Genomic DNA, 12503 nt, shown 5'->3' with positions numbered 1-12503 from the left:
GGCTGAGCACGTGGCTCATGCCTGTAATCCCAGCACTTTGGGAGGCCAAGGCAGGTGGATCGCTGGAAGTCAGGAGTTCAAGACCAGTCTGGCCCACATGGCAAAACACCGTCTCTACTAAATATACAAAAATTAGCTGGGCATGGTGGTGCGTGCCTGTAATCCCAGCTATGTGGAAGGCTGAGGCAGGAGAATCATTTGAACTCAAGAAGCAAAGGCAGCTGTGAGCCGAGATTGTACCATTGCACTCAGCCCGGGTGACAGAGCCAGACTCTGTCTCAAAAAAAAAAAAGACTTCCTGACTTGATTAGTGCTTCCTAGCTGTGTGACTTCGGGGAAAGTGACTTAAACTCTCTGAGCTTCAGTTTTACCATCTGTAGAAACAACAATAGCAACAGTTTCTACTTCATAGGGTTATTGTGATGAACACAGTAATAAGGTACGTGAAGTGTGTAGGACAACGCTGAACTTACAGCCAGCATTCCCTAACGGTTAGCTGTTAACGTCATGAACATAGAGTCAGTTTCTCCTGTCCTTTATAAAGAGAGATTATCCTCATCTCATCTGGTTTCTCATCATTTAAAACCTTTGCATTTCCTGGCTTTTTCCAACAACCTAAACAAACAAATATATATATATATATATTTATATATTTTACTTCCCACTTTCTGTTTGCAGCCCTTTTGTTGGTGAGGGGAGGCTGTGATTTACCGGGGAGGCAGCATCTGCTGAGCGCTCGTGAACTGCACACACAGTGGGACTCCAGGCATTCCGGTGCTGGGGGCTCAGCATGGCCTGGGGCCACTGGGAAGGATGGTGTGGAGGATGTGGGCGAAGAGCTGGCCTGGGCTCACAGAGGCCCGGGGCTCATTCTAGTCCCATGGAAATGCACAAAGATGAAATGGGACCAGCTTGTGATATTTGGTGGAAACCCCCTGCTTGAATATCCCACAGGCATCTCCAACTCTAAGTTGAGTTTCAACCTTGAGTAATTGTCCCAGTTTCCCTGTCCCAAACACTTACCCAGCTCCACACACACACACACACACACACTCACACACACACACTCACACACACACACACACACACACACTCAGTGCTCCCAAATGTAGGGAGGGCCCAGCACCACTCTGCAGCCCTTTTCCCATCCGGAATCTGCTAAATTACCCATGACTTTGCCCTGTTGTTGCTCGGGGTCTCCAATTGACCACAAAGTGCTATTGATTCTCCTTCTGAATCTCTCTCAAGTTTATCCACTTCCCTTCATCACAACTGCCACTGCCAACTCATGCCATGATAATTTTGTACCTGAATAACGAGGACAGGCTCCTAATGGTTCTCCCTAACTCTGGTCCCCACCCAGCAGCCAGAGTAAGGTTTCTCCAATACAAATCCGAATTGTTCTTTTTGCACTTGAACAAAGTTGTCGCTATGTTTTGGGAGTGTCAAGCTGTGGGGGAGGAACCGCACGCCCTCCATCCAGCAGGATCTACTGTCTCCCCCTGACATAGACACTGACCTTTGTGGGCCACTCCACTGAACTGTGAGCAGCTTTCCATGGAGAAAGGGGAGCAGCAGAACATGAGTGCACTTCTCTCTAAACATCTTTGATATTTTCCTACAGGTTCGGGGATAGAGAACAGTGGATGGAGCATGTCTGAAGACAGGGTTGCCTGGTGCCCTTCAGTGTGGCTAGGAAGAGCCGTGGTGATGTGGGCATTAAAATGCCGTTATTGGCACTCACCAGATGGGAACAAATGGGGTATACACAAATATATAATTTGTGATTCAGTACTTGATAATTTATTTCATCTGCATGGAATACCCTCCCATATCTGTCCTACCCATGCGATTTCTTATTTTCTTACAATACCCGGTTTCCAAGGATGCCTTCTCTGAGAAATCTTTCTTGACCTCATGGGGGTGGATCTGGGGACTCCTCTGTTCTGACACCTCTGTGGTTGTATCACGCAACTTTGGTCTATGTGTTCTTGGTGTATTTCCCACATCTGCTCACACCTGATACGCTAGAGACCACATTCCTGAGCATGGCAGCCGCTGCAAAGCTAAGACAGAGACTCAGAAGCTGGCCTAAGTGACAGGGAAAAGGATTTGTGCTAAGACTTGTGGAATGAGATTTTCTGCTCCCCAAAACCTGTAGGTGTGTCTGCACCCTGGGGAGAAAGAATGATTCTTCCAAAGGTGAGGTAACAGAGCTTACAGATCCTTTACAGCTTGTGTAGTGGCCCAGGAATGAGGGTAGACCTCTCCCCATCTGTCCCTGCCGGCCACGCAGGACCTGAGCCACTTGAAACTTTTCATCAAACAAGATAAGCAGGGGCTGGGTGAGGTGTAATCCTAGCACTTTGGGAGGCTGAGGCGGGTGGATCACAAGGTCAAGAGATCGAGACCATCCTGGCCAACATGGTGAAACCCTGTCTCTACTAAAAATACAAAAATTAGGTGGGCATGGTGGCGGTGCCTGTAGTCCCAGCTACTCGGGAGGCTAAGGCAGAAGAATCGCTCGAACCCAGGAGGTGGAGCTTGTAGTGAGCCGAGATGGCACCACTGCACTCCAGCCTAGCGACAGAGAGAGACTCCGTCTCAAAAAAAAAAAGGTAAGCAGGAGACACATTACATATGTGTAATGCTTAAGCAATAAATTTGGCTGCTATTGTGTCCCAAACATACGCTCGCTGCTTTACCACACTCTTTCCTTTGACTTAATTTCCACTGAAACTTCCTAACATAGGCATTTTATCCCCTTTTAGGATACTTAAACTGAAGCTCATGGAAGTTAAATAAGTTACCCAAGTCACATAAATGACACATAGGAGTTCTGAAACTCTAACTCACCCACCAAGTCCACACTTGGTCACTGTGTCACTCTGCCTCTTTGCCTCTATTCTTTTATACAGATTTACAATTTTATACATATTCTTGTGCTAGAATCAGTCATGGCTTATTTATCTATATACCCTAAACTTAGCAAAGTACATGGCATGTTGTAGGGAGCAAAACATGTTTGATGAATAAATGAAAGAACAGAAGAATAATTTGAGAAAGTAGAATATCAAAAGGGCCGCCCCACAGGCAGCTGTTTGCCTGGGATTGATCTTGCCCCCAGTGTTCCAGGAAAGTGTTGATTTTGTCTTATTTTAATTGTCTGGTATTTAATGTGTCTATGGGCACAAGCAAGCCGAGGTGTTCGCTCACCTGTACCACGCACCCGAGCACTGAGAGAGGCCAAGCCGCGCACCTGCCCATACCCCTCCTTCTCTGCTCTACTTCCTGACATTATGAGGTTCCAGGATTTACCTGCTCATTCTGCAGATTTTCTGTGACCATTAGTTGAACTGAAGGAAGGCACTGCAGCATGAAAGAAACACTAGGAGTTTTAAAACATCAAGGAAAGGAATTAGGCTATAAGATATATTTGCAATAATTATATACAAAGCCAAGAGGAACACGCAAGTAAAAAATTACTGGGTATCTCCGAGAGGCAGAGCTTGCAGTGAACCGAGATAGCGCCACTGCACTCCAGCCTGGGCGACAGAGCAAGCCTCCGTCTCAAAAAAAAAAAAAAAAAATTACTGGGTATCTCAACTGATGGCAAGTTTGCCTTAATTTTTCTGATTACTAAAGAGAAGGTGTCTATCGCCCACCTTTATTCCTCTCTGCTTAGAGGCCTCTGAATTAGTTAACATTTGTTATACAGAAGATTTAAAGCCAATCCTTAAGCCAGGTACCAACTACTGTTGCTTCTGCTTTGCTCACTTCAACCAAGTCAGCCTCTTTCCTTCCTTGTTTATTCTAGACTTGGATTAAATCTTGTGAAAAGCAGTCGCCATTTTTCTTTTCTGTAAAATTTTTCAAATTAATACCTCTCCACTCATGGCATTAACATTATGAAAGACATTTCTCTTGAAGTGTTCAATTATTTATCAGTTGCCTTTTCCCTGTTCATTACTGCCAGTCTTCTTTTGAAAGGAATTTATTATTTTGAAGGAGCACTTTAACAAATTATAATATATTTATTTATGAAAATTTTGAAACTCAGATAAATAAAAAGGAAGAAAATAGAACGTATTTGTTAATTCTTTATAGTAAACATTATTATGATTTTGAACAATGTACTTTACTTATCATGTATATATTGGTCTGTATGTAAATAATGGAATCATACGGACATGGAGGCTTAAAGTCTACTTCTTTCAAAGAGTCCTACTGTGCATTATTAGTTTTATCAAACACCATTTTAAACGATTGGTTCCTATTCCATTTTACAGGTGCACCATAAATTTAACTCATCCTATGTTGCTGACCATGGAGATGGTTTCCAATTTTTGGCTATTATAAGTAACACTTGATGGTCACTTTTACAGCTAAATTTTTGCCTACTCTCATTATTATTTTCTTTGGATTTGATGAGTAACTTTACATTTGTGTTTTAAGGCTTTCAATACAGATTGCTAACTGTACTCAAGAAATGTTTTACTAATTTCTATTATTATATTAATAATATAATTAATTATTATTAATAATTAGTAGATGCTAGATGTATATGTGATGTTCATCTCTCCCATCCACCTCTTATCCTATAGATTCTCTGGTTTGTATAAGATCAGAATTTATCTCTTAGGAAAAAACTTCATGTCTCATATAACCAATTGGTAAATACATGCGAATAATGTTTCCATGAAATTCCAGAAGTCTTTCTTTTCTCCCAACTAATGTTCACAGAAAAAGAGGCCTTTTGCTAACAAACTTCAGTGCTTTTTAAATAAATGTTAAATACATTTTAAAATCATCTTTCAATTATCTTTTGAATCTTCAGGTCTTCCTGACACAAGAAAGTCTTTTCTCCCAACATTTAACAGAGGCCTTTTTGCTAACAAAATTTAGTGCTTAAAAAAAAATGTTAAATACTTTTTAAAATCATCTTTCAATTACCTCTTGAATCTTCAGATTTTCCTGACACAAGAAAGTCTTTCTTTTCTCCCAACATTTAACAGAGGCCTTTTTGCTAACAAAATTTAGCGCTTTTAAAATAAATGTTAAATACTTTTTAAAATCATCTTTCAATTATCTCTTGAATCTTCACATTTTCCTGACACAAGAACAGAAGGATATATGATCAAAGAAAGAAAATACTGTTGGTATTTGCTTTCTTCTCATTTGGGAATTAGAGAGAAAAAAAAGTGTAGAAATATGCTAAGTATGTAGGAAACACTAAGAAATGTAAAGTGACATAGAAAAATATAATAATAAGCCAATAATTATAAATGCAACCCATGGAAATGAAGGTGCCCTGCATAGAGGTGGGTAGCACACAGCGGTTACGGCTTCTGACACACACTTCAAGGGCCGCTGAGAAAGAATATGGATCTGGAATGAACTTACAGCAGAAGAACAGATCATCATGGTGGACAGGAGGCAGGACTAGATTGCAGCTCCGGACAGGGCAGCATGCGGGCTCGCATTGTGAATTTTAGCTCCAGATAGACTGCAAGAACAAACCAGCAGTCCTGAGAGGACCCACAGACCTTCTGAAGGAAGCAGACTGCTCCTGCAGGACCCGGAGGCCCCCGCAGAAGTGTGAGTGCCCCAACTGCAGAAGTGGGAAAGGGAGACCCTCGTCTCCCAAACACACACCCCCACTGGGGAAGCTGAAGGTCTGTTTGCGGGAGGATTTCCAGCTTCACCTGGGGCTGAGTCCATCTGGAGAGCCAGGAGAAATACAGGGGGAGAGAAAGCAGCGGAAAGGCCGGGGGGTCGCTGGGTCCCAGAGCAGCCCATTCCTGCTGGCGCCACAGGCATCCATCGGGAGAGGAGGGGGCAGAACTCCACAGGGAGAAGGGAATCTCTAGCTGAACTTTGTCACAATTTGAACTGGGTGAGAATCCTCCTGGCCAGAAGTCAGAGGAGCGCAGGAATCCGGTGTGCAGCCTCCGCAGGCGGGGGAGGAACCAAGTCTTTTTCTCTGGCAGCTGCGAGGCGGGTAGCCTGGGGCAGGTTTTCAAGCCCGTTTCCCTCTCCCACCTGGAAACGGACTGCGGACTGCTGGGGGGTGCACGGTGGCAGGGAGACCGGCCCCTCGGTTTGCGTGGGAGCTGGGTGAGCCCTGTGATCGCGGCTTTCCCCCACTTCCCTGACAACCTGCATGACTCAGCAGAGGGAGCCATAATCCTCCCAGGTACATAACTCCAGTGACCTGGGAGTCTCACCCCAGCCCCCACAGCAGCCGCAGCAAGGCCTGACCAAGGAGAGCCTGAGCTCAGACACGCCTATCCCACCCCCACCTGAGGGTCCTTCCCTACCCACCCTGGAGGCAGAAGACAAAGGACATAAAATCTTGGGAGTTCTAGGGCCCCGCCCACCACCGGTTCCTCTCCACACTACCACAGCTGATGCTCTCTGGAAAGGCCACCTCCCGGCAGGAGGCTGTAACACCAGCACAGAAATAGAGCATTAAACCCTCACAGAGTCCATTGCACTCTCCTTGCCTCCCATCGCCACCTCCACTGGAACGGGCGCTGGCATCCACGGCTGACAGACCCATAGACGGTTCACATCACAGGACATTGCAGACAAACCCCAGTACCATCCCGGAGCTGGGCAGACTCACTGAGTGGCTAGACCCAGAAGAGAGACAACAATCACGGCAGTTTGGCTCTCAGGAAGCCACATTCGTAGGAAAAGGAAGGGAGTACTACAGCAGGGGAACAGCCCGGGGGACAAAAGAACAGCCTTCAGCCCTAGACCTTCCCTCAGAAAGCCTACCCAAACGAGAAGGAACCAGAAAACCAACCCTGGTAATATGGCAAAACGAAGCTCTTCCACACCCATGCCAAAATCACACTAGTTCACCAGCAATAGATCCAAACCAAGAAGAAATCCCTGATTTAACTGAAAAAGAATTCAGGAGGTTAGTTATCAAGCTAATCAGGGAAGGAACCGGCACACAGACCAATGGAACAGAATAGAGAACCCAGAAATAATCCCAAATACTTACAGCCAATTGATCTTTGACAAAGCAAACAAAAACCTAAACTGGGGAAAGGACACCCTTTTCAACAAATGGTGCTGGGATAATTGGCAGCCACATGTAGGAGAAAGAAACTGGATCCTCATCTCCCACCGTATACAAAAATCAACTCAAAATGGATTAAGGACTTAAACCTAAAATCTGAAACGATAAAATTTCTGGAAGAAAACATCGGAAAAACCCTTCTAGACATTGGCTTAGGCAACGATTTCATGACCAAGAACCCAAAAGCAAATGCAATGAAAACAAAGATAAATAGCTGGGACTTAATTAAACTAAAGAGCTTTCACAAGGCAAAAGGAACAGTCAGCAGAGTAAACAGACAATCCACAGAGTGGTAGAAAATCTTCACAATCTACACATCTGACAAAGGACTAATACCCAGAATCTACAACAAACTCAAACAAATCAGTAAGAAAAAAACAAACAATCCCATCAAAAAGTGGGCTGAGGACATGAATAGACAATTCTCAAAAGAAGGCATACAAATGACCAGCAAACATGAAAAAATGCTCAACATCACTAAGGATCAGGGAAACGCAAATCAAAACCACAGTGCGATACCAACTTTCTCCTACAAGAATGGCCATAATAATAAAAAAAAAAATCAAAAAACAATAGATGTTGGCATGCATGCGGTGAACAGGGAACACTTCTACACTGCTGGTGGGAAAACTAGTACAGCCACTATGGAAAACAGTGTGGAGATTCCTTAAAGAACTAAAAGTAGATCTACTATTTGATCAAGCAATCCCACTACTGGGTATCTACCCAGAAGAAAATAAGTCACTATTTGAAAAAGATACTTGCACATTCATGCTTATAGCAGCATAATTCATAATTGCAAAATCATGGAACCAACCCAAATGCCCATCAATCAACAAGTGGATAAAGAAACTGTGGTATATGTATGCAATGGAATACTACGCAGCCATAAAAAGAAATAAATTAACAGCATTTGCAGTGACCTGGATGAGATTGGAGACTATTACTCCAAGAGATAATTCAGAAATGGAAAACCAAACCATCATATGGTTCTCACTGATATGTGGGAGCTAAGCTACGAGAACACAAAGTCATAAGAACAATGCAATGGACTTTGCGGACTTGGGGGGAAGAGTGGGAGGGGGAAGGGATAAAAGACTACAAATATGGTGCAGTCTACACTGCTCGGGTGATAGGTACACCAGCATCTCACAAATCACCACTAAAAAACTTGCTCATGTAACCAAATACCACCTGTACCCCAATAACTTATGGAAAAATAAAAAAAAGAAGCAAAGTATAAACGAACAAAAAATAATTTATAGCATGAATGATGTTAAAAAAAAAAAACAAAACCCACAGAGACAAAACAAGAGATAAAAGGAGATGATGCACTATCTATTCTGTGTGAGGGGGAGGGGGAATAGAAAGAGCATGAAACAAGTTCAATTAAGCAATTATTCAAAAACTTCTGGATTCTCTCTCTCTCTTTTTTCCTGAAAAGACCAGATATTGAAAAGAAGTTCAAAAATGTATGTACTGACAAAGAATTGCTAGAACTTGGGTGACAGTTTTTTTTTTTTTTTTTTTTTGAGACGGAGTCTAGCTCTGTGGCCGGGGCTGGAGTGCTGTGGTGCTGTCTCGGCTCACTGCAAGCTCCGCCTCCCGGGTTCAAGCGATTCTCCTGCCTCAGCCTCCCGGTAGTTGGGACTATAGGCGCCGCCACCACGCCAGGCTAATCTTTTTGTATTTTTAGTAGAGACGGGGTTTCACCGTGTTGGCCAGGATGGTCTCGATCTCCGGACCCGGTGATCCGCCCGCCTCGACCTCCCAAAGTGCTGGGATTCCAGGCGTGAGCCGCCACGCCTGGCGGGCGAAGGATTCTCTTTGTCTAATGCAAGTAAAGACGACAAGGACAGGCATTTCACCACTGTTTGGCGAGAAGAGACCCTCTTGTGGATTCTCTGTGAAACTGGTCAGTATCTTCCACATAATAGAATTCTGTTTCAAAACAAAACAAACAAAAAAAGAATTCTGTTTCAAAAATCCAAAATCCTTGCACTAGAAATCAGTGTTACCTGAAGTCTTGAAGGAGCTGATATTTTGAGGAGGAAAGAAACATCCCGGGGGTTGGGGCGCCCTGCTCGGGACGCCCCCCACCCCCCACGCGCCGCGAGGCCTCCCGGGGCGCCCCGGCCCGAGGGACGCGGAAGGGCGGGTGTGGGGGCGGGTGTGGGGGCGGGTGTGGGGCGGACGTGGGGCGCGTGTGGGGGCGGGCGTGGGGCGCGTGTGGGGGCGGGTGTGGGGGCGGGCGTGGGGCGGGCGTGGGGCGGGCGTGGGGCGGGCGTGGGGCGGGCGTGGGGCGGGCGTGGGGCGGGCGTGGGGCGGGCGTGGGGCGGGCGTGGGGCGGGCGTGGGGCGGAGGAGCTAGAAGGCAGCGTGAAGTGGATGCGGCTGGCGCTCCAAGGCCGTACTTGGCCTCCCGGTGCGAGCCCCTTGATGGAGCCTATTTGCTACGACTGTGAGGACGCCCGAGCGCGGGCTCCCGGGTTGGCCCCGCTGCCGCGCTTCCGGGGTTGGGTGTGAGCCTCGCGCCCAGGGCGCACGGTCCTTCCCGCAGGGGGCGCGGCGGCTGCGACCCCTGGGCCCAGGGCAGAGGCCGACCGCAGCGTGCGGGCCCGGGCCTGCCTTCCTGCTGAGCCAGCGCTAGCTGTGCGCGTCCTGTCCAGGAATGTCTCCAAGGGCCCCCTCTGTATTCCCAGTGTGCTGACAGCCCGTGAAACTGAGCGTGGCCGCTGAGGTTGTCACTCTTGATGGGAGGATGTTGGAGATGACGCGCACTCTCAGCACCGGGCTCACTGGAAGTCATGGGAAATGACCAGACCGCGGCCGTGGCCCTGTATTCCACGGACAGGGTAGGTTAATCAGGTGGTGTTAAAACATAATGTTCAGTCCTCTTCCTCTAAATGTCATTGGGTCTCCACCTTTCTACATTCACAGGCCTCTCAGAATATGCTCTAGTAACTTCCTTTCCACTTCAAGACAGCCTTTCCTGCTCACTCTACTGTTCTTGTTTCGCCTGTAGGAAACATTCTTGGGAGAAGGAGAGACACACGTGGCAGGTTTGCCTTAGGGTCTGCACTGCCAAGGGTGCTCCCGGTTGCAGCTCACAGATCACAGTGCAAGGGAAAGTCATGCTCTCTTTCAAAAGATAAAATGTCTCTTTTTCAAGAAAACTTTACACAGCCAAGTAGAGGCCGAGCATATATCCTGTCCCATTTGGTCTTTCTCCCAGGCATGATGCACTCTAGCGTTTGGAATACGGTAATCTTATAAAGTCACTTTTGTTTTTCCCCAAATTTGACAAGAAACTGTTGAGAGACATGAGGTGAATGGACATACTAGTTTAATCATTACAAAATAAAATAGTTTTACCTAGTAAGACAGCTAATTTTTATTGTGTGAGAGGACAGCCCTTTAAGGGAATCTATTACAATTTTCTGTTTTAAAGAAAAAAAAACATATTCTAAGCTCCAAATTCCACAAATAACTATATTATTATGTACAGACTTATAGGAATCCTTGTGCTATCACCATCAGCAGAGCATAAAGTCCAGGAAAAATAAAGTATGACCATGGAAAATCAAGCCTTTTAATGTCTTCGCAGCACGAAACCACTGTCAGTCATGAAACATGCCCCTGCCTCCTGGACTGTTACTGGAAACTTAGTTCACTAAGTATAATGAGTCAAAAGGGAAGTTATAGGAAAATATGAGTTCTAGACAGTAAAACACCCATCCCAATGATTCATAATATAAATTGTTTAGAGATAAAGGAGAGAAAAAGGAGACTCCCACACATAATAGACATTATATTCAGCTGCTTAACAAAATGAGAGACAGAAACAAAGTGACATGGCTTTGAAAGGAGTACTTTGCTATATGAGACTATGAACAGCCAGCACTGAATATCTAGGATGGGCTAGACATTATAACAAACACTGGGCCTGTGTCATCTCCAGTTCTCACAATGACCTTAGAAGTGAGAAAATCCCCCTCCCTTCCTCCCTTCCTTCCCTGTCTCTTTCTTTCTTTCCTTCTTTCTTTCTCTCTCTCTTTCTCTTTCTTTTCTTTTCTTTTTTTCTTTTTCTTTTTTTTTTGAGTCTTACTCTTGTCACCTAGGCTGGAGTGCAATGGCATTATCTTGGCTCACTGCAACCTCCACCTCCTGGGTTCAGGTGATTCTCCTGCCTCAGCTTCCTGAGTAGCTGGGATTACAAGCACCAGCCACCATGCCCAGCTAATTTTTTGTATTTTTAGTAAAGACAGGGTTTCACCATGTTGACCAGGCTGATCTCGAACTCCTGAATTCAGGTGATCCACCCGCCTCAGCCTTCTAAAGTGCTGGGATTACAGGCATGAGCCACCACGCCCAGCCTTATCTGTCCATTTCATACATGAGACACCTGGGGTTCATAGAGAAACTATAGTTAGATGCTTTGCATGTAGAAGTGCCTGGACCCTAAACCCATGCATGATCTTTCTCTATCTCTTGATGCCTGATTACACTGTAGGATACTGTTATTTGATGAAACGCTAAGATAAAGTACAATAATATCCAAAGAAAAGTAAGTCCCATTGAATACAAAATAATCACATCCTATAATAATTAAATTAAAAATTAAAAACAAAGGAACTCAATGTGAAATTAAGTCAAATGTTGAAAATAGCATTTGTTTTGGGGGAAAAAAGTGCCACTGAGAGATGAGGCTGTGTGGTCTTGAACAGACAGAGGTTGCCATGATTGTATAACTTGGGATCCTATTGTTTTGGGCTGTTCCTTAATTTGCCCTTGAGGGCTCTTTTCTGGCAAATCACCTGTGTCATGAGTCTGATATTAAGACTTGTTAATTGTCTCTCCCAAGTGGAGAGTACAAAGATAAATCCTCCGCAGCAAGGAAGCAGCAGTACTAGAATATCCTACTGCCGCTTCCCTTCTGGCCTACTGAAATCATCTCTCCCAAATTCTCTTTCTCTTTGTCCTCGAACGTAAACAAACAAGACTTTCTCATATTAAACATGCTACTGCTAACAATTATATATAAAAAAAAAATAGGCCAGGATTTGTCCAGTTTGGCCAGAAAAACTATCTCGGTTTTTACAGAAAATATTTGCCAAACCCCGATCTAGACAAATTAGGTGATTTTAGATTGGATAATTCTTTTTATGTTGAATGATCATGATATAAACATAACTTATTTAGAAAGACAAATTGTTCAGTATTCACAGGTAAGGGACAAAGATAATGAATGAGCTTGTGCCTGCTGCCTGTTTTTCATGGTAGATCCCCTCATTAAATGCCTTGGCTGGCAGTTTTCACAACACCTCTAGTTGTTTGCTAGCAGAAAATTAATGCTGACCAACTTTCAAAGTTCCTAACTCTTATTTTTGTGTTTCAAACATAAGATCACC

The 12503-nt window shown here is 44.8% G+C and overlaps 1 long non-coding RNA gene across 1 annotated transcript in view; it reads left to right on the top strand.

The window, feature by feature from the left end:
• The first annotated feature begins 5519 nt into the window (after nucleotides 1–5519).
• LOC117086232 overlaps nucleotides 5520–12503 on the top strand; it is a 148255-nt gene continuing 141271 nt past the window's right edge. Inside the window, exon 1 of the long non-coding RNA XR_004438252.1 lies at nucleotides 5520–5598. This is a non-coding gene — a long non-coding RNA (uncharacterized LOC117086232). The remainder of the gene's footprint in view (nucleotides 5599–12503) is intronic.

The sequence above is a fragment of the Trachypithecus francoisi genome, unplaced genomic scaffold, assembly GCF_009764315.1.
Source record: "Trachypithecus francoisi isolate TF-2019V2 unplaced genomic scaffold, Tfra_2.0 Lachesis_group1, whole genome shotgun sequence".
NCBI lineage: Eukaryota > Metazoa > Chordata > Mammalia > Primates > Cercopithecidae > Trachypithecus > Trachypithecus francoisi.
This window is presented reverse-complemented; position numbering and strand designations above follow the sequence as displayed.